Source organism: Scyliorhinus torazame, chromosome 17 (genome assembly GCF_047496885.1).
Source record: "Scyliorhinus torazame isolate Kashiwa2021f chromosome 17, sScyTor2.1, whole genome shotgun sequence".
NCBI lineage: Eukaryota > Metazoa > Chordata > Chondrichthyes > Carcharhiniformes > Scyliorhinidae > Scyliorhinus > Scyliorhinus torazame.
This window is the reverse complement of record NC_092723.1, coordinates 150,325,891-150,338,958: the sequence shown is the minus strand read 5'-3', so window position 1 is coordinate 150,338,958 and position 13,068 is coordinate 150,325,891. Positions and strand designations below refer to the sequence as shown.

At 47.9% G+C, this 13,068-nt stretch overlaps 1 long non-coding RNA gene across 1 annotated transcript in view; it reads right to left on the bottom strand.

The window, feature by feature from the left end:
• The window catches only part of LOC140393585 (uncharacterized), a 35,410-nt gene extending 29,984 nt beyond the window's left edge, over positions 1-5,426 (bottom strand). The window contains exon 1 of the long non-coding RNA XR_011935680.1: positions 5,312-5,426. This is a non-coding gene — a long non-coding RNA (uncharacterized lncRNA). The remainder of the gene's footprint in view (positions 1-5,311) is intronic.
• Between the last annotated feature and the right edge of the window lie 7,642 nt (positions 5,427-13,068).

Sequence of the window (13,068 nt, the reverse complement as noted above, 5' to 3'; positions counted from 1 at the left end):
TTTGTCCGCATACTTGGGGACCCACTGGGCGTAATAGGAGAAAAGCCCCAAGCACCGTTTGAGGGCCTTGAGGCTGCGGGGGAGAGGGAGTTCCTTAAGGGGACGCATGCGGTCGGGGTCGGGACCTAGGACCCCGTCTTCCACGACATAGCTGAGGATGGCCAGCCGGGTGGTGTGGAAAACGCATTTGTCCTCGTTATAGGTCAGGTTAAGGGCTCGGGCGGTCTGGAGGAACTTTTTGAGGTTAGCGTCATGGTCCTGCTGATCATGGCCGCAGATGGTGACATTGTCCAAGTACGGGTATGTAGCCCACAAACCGTACTGGTCCACCAATTGGTCCATCGCCGTTTGAAAGGCGGAGACCCCATTTGTGACACCAAAGGGGACCCTGAGGAAGTGGAAGAGCCGGCCGTCTGCTTCGAAGGCAGTATAGGGGCGGTCTTTTGGTCGGATTGGGAGCTGGTGGTAGGCGGATTTGAGGTCGACCGTGGAAAAGACTCGGTATTGGGCGATCCGATTTACCATTTCCGCGATGCAGAGGGGGGGTCAGAGCTCAGGCTGATCGCAGCTCTGGGTCAGGGAGGGTGGGGAGCTCAAGCTGATCACAGCTCTGGATCTGGGAGGGTCGGAGCTCAGGCTGATCGCAGCTCTGGGTCTGGGAGGATGGGGAGCTCAGGCTGATCGCAGCTCTGGGTCTGGGAGCTCAGGCTGATCGTGGGTCTGGGAGGGTCGGAGCTCAGGCTGATCGCAGCTCTGGGTCTGGGAGGGTGGGGAGCTCAGGCTGATCGCAGCTCTGGGTCTGGGAGGGTCGGAGCTCTGACTGATTGCAGCTCTGGGTCTGGGAGGGTGAGGGATCAGGCTGATCGCAGCTCTGGGTCTGGGAGGGTCAGAGCTCAGGCTGATCGCAGCTCTGGGTCTGGGAGGGTGGGGAGATCAGGCTGATCACAGCTCTGGGTCTGGGAGGGTCGGAGCTCAGGCTGATGGCAGCTCTGGGTCTGGGAGGGTGGGGAGCTCAGGCTGATCGCAGCTCTGGGTCTGGGAGGGTGGGGAGCTCAGGCTGATCGCAGCTTTGGGTCTGGGAGGGTGGGGAGCTCAGGCTCTTCCATGTCAGGAAAAAGGAGGGACCCAGTCCCCTCTCTAGATCACTTTTTTACTTTAGCCTGCTCTATGTTGTTAGACTGCAGCATTCCTTGTTCGATTGTAGCAGGACGTTGGATCCCGTGCTGGCCAGCTGCTACCAGTGACCACCTGGTCCTCACCCCTCATCTGACTGAGACCACAAGCTTCCCACCAATGTACAGCTGTTGGTCTTTACATGACTTCTTTTCCCATGACACACACCAACTTGAGAAAGAAATAGAGACAGTGACAAGAGATGAAAGCATAGAGAATGAGAAAAAGAGCAGGGAAAGAAAGAGAGAGAGCAGAAAAGGTCAGAGAGGGAATTGGCAGCATCAAAAATCCAGAGGCTGGAAAAAGGGTACCCTTCACCTCATTAAGAAATGTTACCAGAGGTATTCAGCCATCACATTTGTGCATTTTTATGTTTCATTATGCAATATAAGAAATCAATCACTTCCTAGTGTATAGATACTTCCATTCCAAAGGAAATGAAAATGAAAATCGGTTGTCACAAGTAGGCTTCAAATGAAGTTACTGTGAAAAGCCCCTAGGAAAATACCCCAATGTGTTCAGGTTTGTACATGGAACCCCAAGAAAGGTTTACTTGTCTTGGAGGAGGTGTAGGACCCATCTACCATACCGATACCAGAATTATGAAAACAGGCTATATAAACTTTGTTTTTATTCTCTTAAATTTCGATGTTGTCTAATTGAGATATTTAAAATGATAAAAAAGGATTTGATTGTGGTATTATCAGGTATTGCAGTACCCGAGAGGCTGTAGACCATTGGGTAAACCTAGGAGGTTTACCATTGGCTGTTTTGTATGTAGCTCCGCCCTGACAGGCGGGGTATAAGAACCGGTGCCGCCCCAGCAGCCCTCATTCTGTACCGAAGCTGCTGGGGAACAGATCTAGTCTATTAAAGCCTTCAGTTATGTTACAACCTTATCTTTGAGTTTAATTGATCGTGCATCATTGATAGAATAGAAAAATGAGCTACTCTGCTAGGGAAATAGAAAAAGGGGACACAGACAATGGTGTTTATGGCCTTAAAAGGGCGGTTGACTTTGGGTAGTTTTCAGACGGTAAGTAGTGGGGCTGTGTGGACCAATGCCATCAGTCTGAGGCTCAAACCATTTGGATGATCAGATCCCATTCAAGTTTCCCTGAGAGGCTGACCACATGCTTCCTGTGGATGAACATGATTACCTCCCAATCCTGCTCACATTTTGTTGCTTCTCCCCCTCATCATCGGCACATGAATCTGCATCATACATTGACACAATCTTTCAGAAGAGTAAATGGCTCACAACAACCTGAACCTGGGAAGGGGTCAGCCTGCAGGCAAACGCTCACCCGGAGGAGAGGGGCTTGGAGTTCACCAGGACGGACAACCCGAGGAGAACCAGCGATGGAAAAGTTGACGCCCACGCTCAGCTGGTTATTTGTCTGTTATGTAAATCTTTCCTCATGGATATCACACAAATGAGCAGCATGACATCCTGGTGTCACTTAGCCCTGTCAATCCTCTCCTGCCTCACATTTCTGTACCACACCGATTTTAGGTGCAACCGTGACTTGAACCTTCCAAAACAAGATTGCGAAGATGACAATGCTCCTGAAGAAGCACCAGAACTCGATCCATTCAACTCGAGCAACAGCACAGGAATCCAAAACTCAGTTTTTACACCTATGAAGTTCAAGGGGCCTTCGCAAAGCTAGAGGGAAAGAAAGTCCAGGGAATGGCTTGCTTGAGGGATAGCTCAGGGCCGAGGACTGCTGGGCAAAACTAAGATGCTGCTTCCGAGGCCTAACCTTCAATAGTACACTGCCTTCTGCACACTCACAATTGTTCGAGGCAATGGCCAGCCTGCCTCAGATCTGTTTCACCATGTCATTCTGCCAGTCTATCAGGTAGTGTGGGATCACCTCTGTGGATGCTGCAGGAATACCGGAATCTCTATCATCGACTCATACATCTTTGAGCAATACTCATGCTGGTGTAATTCAGGCTTTTGGCTCCAGCGCCTTTTAAAGCGGCGTGAGTCATGCCCCAGACCTTGTCCAGTGTGCTGTCTCTTGTTTTCTATGTGACAACAGTGTATAGACATTAATAACATTTCATTGTCTGTAAAACCCTCTGGCATGCCCTGTAAAAGGTAAAACACGCTTTCTAAAAGAAATAAATCTGTTGTCATCCAGCTGGGTTCAAATGTGTTACATCGAGTCTACAATATAGAAAAAGCCCTTTGGCCCAACTGACCCATGCTGACATTCATGGTCCACATTAAACCTCCCCCCCCCCCCCCAACCCCCCACACCCTCTTCATCTATCTTTCTATTTCTTTCTCCCTTATATGCTTATGTATCTTCCCCATAAATTAATCTATATATTTTCCTTAACTACTCCTTACGATAGCATATTCCACATTGTTATTACTCCTTGGGTAAAGAGGTTTTTTTTTTGTGTTTCCTATTGGATTTACCAGCAGCCATGTTATATGTACAATCTCTGGTTTTGGTACCACTCCCATCTCCAAACAGAATTGAAAGCTTGTGGTCAAAGCCTTTGGTAACTCCACCCTTCAATCTCTCAACAACCTAGGGTGAATCCTAGCTGGACTATGTGCTTTTATTGTCTCGAGCAATACCAACTCGGTTAAGACTTATTCTTTACATATGTTCACTCACTCCTCATCATGTATAACATTAACAACATCTTATTTTTTTAGTAAACACAGAAACAATGTACTCATTTGATTCCTCATCCATGCCCTGTGCCTTCATAATCCCTGCTTTCAATGCTCTTAAGCAGTAGAAAATCAGTCTACTGTCAAATAAGTTGTTACTTACATGTTTAAGACAAACTTTGCTGGTTGGAATATTTAATTTTTTTTACAAGTTAACGCCATTATATTATTCCTATTGTGATAACATGAAGGGCAGCACGGTGGCCTAGTGGTTAGCACAGCTTCCTCACGTCACTGAGGTCCCAGGTTCGCTCCCGGCTCTGGGTCACTGTCCGTGTGGAGTTTGCACGTTCTCTCCGTGTCTGCGTGGGTTTCGCCCCCACAACCCAAAAATGTGCAGAGTAGGTGGATTGGCCACACTAAATTGCCCCTAATTGGAGAAAATAATTGGATAATCTAAATGTTTTAAAAAAGTGATAACATGAAGATCGTTTTGAACTGGAGCCAGTCAAAGTGCACTGTCATGATATGCAGGCACACACATAAAGATATACAGACAAGCAGCTAATGGACACAGAGAATAGGACATGACCAATAAGCAGGCAGGACACTCAGGGGTGGGATCTGACTATAAAAGACACGAGGCACTCACACTCCTACTCTTTCCACTGATGAACATCTAGAGAGTCAGTCAAGGGTGTTGTTACAATTTCACACCTCCACCACGTGGCTAAGAGCTAGTCTGGTTTAGTCAGACAGAGTAACCACACTTAAGTTAGCAGAGAGTCGAGCTCACAGAGAACTGTGCTAACTGTGCTATTAGTTCAATAAACCTGATTGAACTAACTTCAAGGTCTGGAGTATCTTTCCGATCTAAGCTGCATCCAGTTGCAGCCAGTGTTAGATCAGTGTACCTAACACGACATGCACATCAAAGTTGAGGCCTGTATCTTGATCTGAAGTCTGTGTGCAGTATAGTTGAGTTGTGTGAAATCAATTTCTCTTGACGGTCTCAGCTTTATGCTGGTTGTGGTCTAACTTAAGGCCAACGTAAAGCTATTCAGATAAGCATCTCAATGAATAAACTAATGAATTATTTTAATGTGATTTGAGACCCAAGGCCACCATCTGTGAACTTCTCACATTAAAAGAACCCAGCCGAGGAACGGAGGTGCAAGTGCAGAACACTATTTTTAGCAGTGCACTGATATGTAGCCAGCAGTAGCCATTGTACTCTACAGATACTGGTCTGAGTGTGGTTTATATGGCAAAGTGGCATCCCGGACAACTTTAATAAATGCCAATTTTTTGCAGGTTATTGTCGCCGTTGTTGGATTTGTTGTTTTTATGTTCAAATTTATTTGTTTATTTGATATTAGTTATTTTTCAATCTATCTGTGTTTCAGTTCATATTAAAATCAAGGAAGAGATTTGAGGTTGCAGCAAGGGCAGACTATTGAATTGCGATTCAAAGTGCTTGATTGAAATGCAATAGACCTTTGCTTCATGATTGTTGATTGTGTGGAGATCTGGATGGTGATGGTTTCGCAGGGTGTCTGGAGAAGAACTAAAATAATGTCGGTAGGCATGCTGGTCAGGGCATGAGGAGATGGACTGCAAGACATAAATTCAGCAGAGAACATGATACCATGTGCATCAAATTGGGCCTGAAGATGCTAACTGAATCAAAGCTATTTTTGCTAATAATATTCCATCTTTTATTTACAATATTAGTCTGTAACATATGTTTATTAACAAAAATGCAAAACCATTTTTAATTAACAAAAGAGGCTCATTTCTCCCCTTCTTGCTCTTAACAACACTTGGAAAGTTTTAGTGTAACTTGTGTGCTTGTAGGGAGAATGATGTGTCAGCCCAGCTGAAGATGTCACCTAATATTTACAAATGGTGATGAAAAAACAAAAAAAGTAGAAGCAGTAGTAGGCAATTCAGCCCCTTGAACCTGCTCTGCCGTTTAATAAGACCATGGCTGATCAGATTGTAGCCTCTACTTTCCTGTAACGACCTCTACCCTTTGGCTTCCTTGTCAATCAAGACTCTATCTAATTCAGCCTTAGAAATATTCAATGACGCTGCTGCCACCACTCTGTGGGGAAGAGAATGGTACAGACTAGCAATCCTCTGAGAGAGAAAAATATCCCCTCACCACTGTTTTGAATGGGAGACCCCTTATATTTGAACAATGCTCCCTAGTTCTAGTCTCTTCAACAAGGGCAAACATCTTTTCAGCATCCATCCTGTCAAATTGTTATAATTTGCACGAGACCTATGTGTATAAAGCCGGCCAGGTATGGAACCGACAGGGCAGACCCGGCTGGGATCTGAAATGTATTGTAAATATAATTGCTTTGCAGTAAAGCAAGTTTTCTTTTTACTGACTCTTTTCGGATTCATTTGTGGCCTACAAAACAGGTCCCCTCAGGATCTTATATGTTTCAATAAGATCACCTTTCATTTTTCTAAACTCCAATGGATACGGGCCCAACCTGTCCAACCGTTCATCATAATTTAGTCCCCCCACCCCAGGGATCAGTCAAGTGAACCTGCTCTGAACTGCTGCTAATGCAATTATACCTTTTCTTAAATAAGCAGACAAAACTCTACACAGTATTCCAGACGTTGTGTCACCAACACCCTGTACTTTTATATTCCATTCCTCCGGCAAGAAACAACATTCCATTTGTTGTTCTAATCATTTGCTGTACCGGCATGCTAATTTTTGTGATTCATGTGCCAGGACAACCAGATCCCTCTACCATAGAGTCCTGCAATCTCTCTCTATTTAAATAATATACCGCTTTCCTATTCTTCATGCCAAAGCGGACAAGTTTCCATTTTTCCACATTATTATCCATCTTCCACATTATTGTCCACTCACTTAACCTATCTGTGTCCCTTTGCACGGTAGCACAGTGGTTAGCACTGTTGCTTCACAGCAGTCCCAGGTTCGATTCCCGGCTTGGATCACTGTCTGTGTGTAATCTACACGTTCTCCCCGTGTCTGCGTGGGTTTCCTCCGCGTGCTCTAGTATCCCCTCAAGTCCAAAAAGACATGCCATTAGGTGAAGTGGACATTCTGAATTCTCCCTCCATGTACCCGAATAGGTGCCGGAGTGTGGCGACTATGGGATTTTCACAGTAACGTCATTGCAGTGTTAAAGTAAGCCTACTTGTGACAATAATAATGAGTATTATTATTATTGTACACTCCTTCCATTCTCTTCTCATCTTTTGGAGGTGATGGCGTAGTGATATTGTCATTGGACTAGTAATCCAGGGTAATGTTCTGGGAATCTATGTTTGAATCCTACTGATGCAGATGGTGAAATTTGAATTCAATAAAATTCTGGAATTAGAAGTATGACCATTAAGCCATTGTTGTAAAAGCCCATCTGGTTCATTAATGCACTTTCAGGAAAGAAATCTGACATCTTACCATGTCTGGCCTGTGTGTGATGCCAGACCACAGCAATGTGGTTGACTGTAAAATGGCGTAGCAAATCGCTCAGTTCTTGGGAAATAAATGCTGCCCAGCCAGTGATGCCCACATAACATGATTGAATTTTAAAAACCTTCCTCTTCTACCTATACATGTGCCATACATTTAGTCCCTTTAACCAAGTCATTGATGTAAATAGTTGAGGCTCCAGCATTGATTCCTGTGGAACCCCACTCATTATATCTCGCCAACTCAGAGAGGACCTATTTATCCATACTTGCTGTTTCCTGTTAGCTAACCGATTCTTAATCAATACTAATATATTACTCTCTTTGTGATAAGCTCACATTTTGGGTGATAACCTTTTTGATATGGGTCCTTGCCAAATACCATCTGGAAATCCAAGAACACCTCAATATCCACCTTATCCTTTATCGATGTTGTTAATTATGTCCTTAAAGAACTCTGAATAATGGGCCAAACACAGATTTCTCTTTCACAAAACCATGTTGACTCTGCCTGAATGCATCAAGATTTTCTAACTGTCCTGCTATATCCTCCTTACTAATAGATTCCAGCACTTTCCCTTTGACAGATATTAAGCTAATTGCCCTGTCGTTTCCTGCTTATGTCTTCTTCCTTTCTTGAATAGAGAAATCACATTCCCTATTTTCTAATCTGATGGGGACCTTGCCAGGACCTAGGGAATTTTGGAAAATTAAAACCAATTCATCTATTATCTCAGCAGCCACTTCTTTTAAGGATGAAGTCCATTATGACCTGGGGACTTGTCTGCTTTTAGCTCCAATTCTTCTCTTTCCTGATGACGGTGATTGCTTTAAGCTCCCACCGACCTTTCACCTTTTGACTCGCAATATTTTCTGGGATGTTATTTGTGTCTTCAACAGTGGAGGAAGATTTGTTTTGATCAAGATTCAGATTTCTTGTCATGTGTACCGAGGTACAGTGAAAAGTATTGTTCTGCGTACAGACCAGGCAGATCGCTTCATACATGGAAAACACAGGGCATACTTTAAATACACAACATAAATACATAGATACAGAACATCTGTTCAATGCAATGGTCATTTCCTTATTTCCAATTGTTGCTTCCCCTGATTCACCCCCCGGAGGACCAACGCTCAATTTAGTTACTTTAGCACAGGGCTAAATCGCTGGCTTTGAAAGCAGACCAAGGCAGGCCAGCAGCACGGTTCAATTCCCGTAACAGCCTCCCCGAACAGGCGCCGGAATGTGGCGACTAGGGGCTTTTCACAGTAACTTCATTTGAAGCCTACTTGTGACAATAAGCGATTTTCATTTCATTTCATTTCTTTAATATTTAAATACCTGTAGAAAATTTTACTATTTACTATTTTAGCTAGCTTTCTCTCGTACTCTAATTTCTCCCCCCTTATTACGTTTTTAGTCATAATTTGCTGTTTCTAAGATTCTGTCCAATTTTATACCCTGCCACTAATCTTTGCGGAATTGTACGCTTTTTCGTTCAAATTGATACTATCTTTAAATTCCTAAGTTAACCATGAATGATGCATCCTTCTCCCAGAGTCTGTCTTTCTCACTGGAATGCATATTTGTTGAGAGTTATGAAATATCTCATTAAAAGTTTTCCACTGCATCCCTCAGCCTCATTTCTCAGTTCACTGTAGCTACTTCAGCCACAAACCATTTTCCGCACTCTACCATTTATCCAGAAGATGGCGCCTTAGAATCAGATTTTGTAAAAGCTGATGCTCCCGAAATGGTAAGAAATCAAAACTTACTTGCGCTGCAATATTAACAGACAGCGAGCAGGAAAATGCTCTGAATGCTTCTGCTTTTCAGCCTCAACCACACAGCAGGCGCAACGTAACTTCACGTGAGGTGCGATGTAATTTTACTGGAGGTGTGACAAAACTTCACCAAAGGGGTGGTAGAACTTCACTGGAGATTTGGCTAAATCTCTGTTTATGTTCACAGCACTTCTGCTACCCATCAGTCGAAATAATGATGGCCGAGTGGGAGAAACTCCATGGAAATTTCCAGCCACAGTGGTGGTTGACTGCTTTAATCCAGGCAATCTGCAGCCAGTCCCTCTGCTGCATCCGCCTCTGCAGCAGCTTCACTGAGCTGCGTGGGTCGCCCGCGTCGAATGGCAATCTGCAGGGCAGCCGAGAACGGCGTCATCGAGGTCGGCGCCGCGCATGCCGGCAAACATTGATGGCTGTTGAGCAAACATCACGAACTAGAGGAGGGGTGGGGGTTTGGGAGGGAGAGGCAACGACATTTGTAAGGAGGGCGCTTTGGCACGTAGGCAGCCAGGGCCTTTCGATGAATGGGTGCCCCGGCTGCCTGGTTACGGTTCATTCATGCAAGCACCGTTACACCTGCCCACAGTATCTGTCTCCCGGCCAGTTCACCCCATCCCTCCTCATTGCAGTGCCAGCGGCCACAGCCCAGTACCATGGCCTCGACTTGGAAGGGTGTCTTCGCCACCTTCCTGCCATGGTACTCCAGCTGGGGTCTCAGTCCCGCGGGTATCCGTGGAGGCCCCCCTCCCCCGACAGGATGGTGGCATCATTTGCACCACCCCCCTCCTCCTTCCCCCTTCTCATTCCCCCACCCTCTCTCCTTCCCCCTACTCCTTCCCCCAACCCCTACCCCTCCCCTTCCCCTTCTCATTCCCCACCCCCTCCCCCTTCTCCTTCCCCCTACTCCTTCCCCCCTCCCCGTCCCCTTCTCATTCCCCCACCCCCCCTCCCCTGCCCCTTCTCCTTCCCCCTTCTCATTCCCCCAACCCCCTCCCCTTCCCCCTTCCCTCTACTCCTTCCTCCACCCCTTCCCATTCCCTCTACTCCTTCCCCCAACCCCTACCGCTCCGCTTCCCCTTCTCATTCCCCCACCCCCTCCCCTTCCCCCTTTTCCTTCCCTCTACTCCTTCCCAACCCCTTCCCCTCCCCTTCCCCCTTCTCATTCCCCCAACCCCCTCCCCTTCCCCCGTTCCCTCTACTCCTTCCTCCACCCCTTCCCATACCCTCTACTCCTTCCCCTCCCCTTCCCCCCTTCTCATTCCCCCCACCCCCTCCCCTTCCCCCTTTTCCTTCCCTCTACTCCTTCCCCAACCCCTTCCCCTCCCCCCTTCCCCCTTCTCATTCCCCCCAACCCCTCCCCTTCCCCCTTCCCTCTACTCCTTCCTCCATCCATTCCCCTTCCCTCTACTCCTTCCGCAACCCCTCCCCCTCCCCTTCCCTCTACTCCTTCCCCCAAACCCACCCCTTTTCCCTTCCCTCTACTCCTTCCCCCCCACCTCCCCCTTCCCTCTACTCCTTTCCATACTCCATCCTTCTTAGCCCTGTCCTCACACCCCAACCCTCTCCCCCCCCCCCCCCATGGGGGAGCCTGGCAAATGCTTCAGAAAGCCCCCCCCCCCCCCATTACCTTGATAAAATCGTGTTGGAGGTCTGTCTCTCGTTACACTGCATCAAGTGCAGTTCACCTCGATCCAGCCTACCCAACACATCATGGTACCAGCTGAGTGATGCTGAAAATTTAACGGACCTACCTTGAGTGAATCAGCGCTGACCAGCAAACAGCCATCCGGTGACATGGAAAACGTCCGCCCTCCTCCGCAGCTCCGCATCGCCGGCAACCTCGGTGCAAATTGGAGGATCTTCAAACAAAAGTTCCTACTCTATCTCGAAGCCACCGATCTTGAGGCCGCATCGGACGCCAGGAAAACCGTACTATTCCTCTCCACTGCCGGGGACCACGCCATCCACATCTACAACTCCTCTATTTTCGCTGAAGGCGAATACAAGACGAAATTTAAAACAGTCCTACTGAAGTTCGACAGCCACTGCGACATTGAGGTGAATGAGAGCTTTGAACAGTAAGTTTTCCAGCAGAGGCTTCAGGGTAAGGATGAACCTTTTCAATCCTTTCTGACCCATCTCCGCATCCTCGCGCAGTCATGTAACGATGACTCGACCACTGATTCCATGATCCGGGATCAGATCGTTTTCGGGGTCCACTCCAATTCCCTTCGGCAGCAGCTCCTGAAGTCAAGCAGCTCGCCCTCACCATCGGCATCAAAACGTGCGTTCTCCACGAGCATGCTAACAATCGGTACTCCCACATCAGGGCGGCAGAAGCGACAAAGCTAACCTCCCATGAGGCGGAACGGGTGCAGGCCATCGCACAAATGCAGGGCCTAAGTATCGACGAGAGTGGCCATTCCGCACGCTTTTCCCAGGCCCCTGCCCATGCGCGCCACGGCCGAGGGGACGGCGAGACTGATGACCAGACTGCGCAGGTGCGTACGTCGTTCGACCGCACTGCTCTGACGTTGGCGTCATGACGTGTCCGAATTGTGGCCCCGCCCATTTAAAGCCCATTAATATCCGACAAAATCACGACGGTGTCTACAGTGTGGCAAGCTTGGCCACTACGTAGCCGTTTGCACATCTGCTCCACTGCCCAGCGTCCAGCCATCCCAGCCACGGCGCAGAAGCGTCCGTTCAATACAGCAGGCCATGCCAGACTCCGACCCCGACAGCCCAACAGATCCTGATGCTGCGTGCCTCAAATCTCCATACCGGTGGGCATCATTACGAAGCATGCGCTGCCCTTCTCCAAGACAGCGACGCACCTCCCGATCCTCAGCATGTATTCCGACGACAAGTGGTGTGCTGTCCTCACAGTCAACAAGGCTCGCATCCGGTTCAAACTGGACACCGGCGCATCGGCGAACCTCATCTCCAAATCCGATCTCGACGCCATCCGCGTCAGACCAAGCATTCTTCCACTGGCCTGCCAGGTCCTTGACTACAATGGCAATGCCATAGCTGCCAGTGGCTCATGCCAACTCGGAGTTTCCAATAAGTCATTCAAAGCGACACTGCGATTTGAGATCGTGGGACCTGACAGAGCATCCCTGCTCAGTGCTCGGGCCTGCAAACTCCTGAACTTGGTTCAGCAAGTCCACACCATGTCATCCTCACAGGCGACGGCCTCACCTGATGAGAACTTCCAGGCTGAAATTGATGACATCATCACGCAGTACCACAGCGTGTTCAACGGAATGGGCACACTCCCATAGCGATACAAAATCCTGCTCAAACCGAACGCCACCCCTGTGATCCACGCACCACGTCGGGTGCCGGCACCCCTCAAGGACCGCCTCTAGCAGCAGTTACAGGACCTCCTGGACCAGGGCATCATATCAAAGATCACAGAACCCACGGACTGGGTCAGCTCCATGGTCTGCGTCAAGGGGAGCTTCGAATCTGCATCGACCCAAAGGATTTAAACCGCAACACCATGAGGGACCATTACCCGATACCAAGACGAGAGCAGTTGACCAGCGACATGGCTCATGCCAAACTCTTTACGAAGCTGGACGCCTCCAAGGGATTCTGGCAAATACAGCTGGATGCATCCAGTCGCAAGCTGTGCACATTTAATATCCCGTTCGGTCGCTACTGCTACAACCGGATGCCCTTTGGCATCATCTCTGCCTCAGAGGTATTTCACCGCATCATGGAACAGATGATGGAGGGTATGATGGAGCGTGTATGTTGACGATGTCATAATCTGGTCCACAACTCCTCAAGAACGCATCGATCGCCTCAAGCAGGTATTCCACAGAATCCATGAGCATGGCCTCCGACTCAACAGAGCCAAGTGCTCGTTCGGTCAACCAGAATTTGTCGCCCGCCGCAGAGACTAAACTTATAGACTGAACTTTTGCACAACTGTGTTACCTTATCGATTTGACCCCTGTAAGTATCGTTGT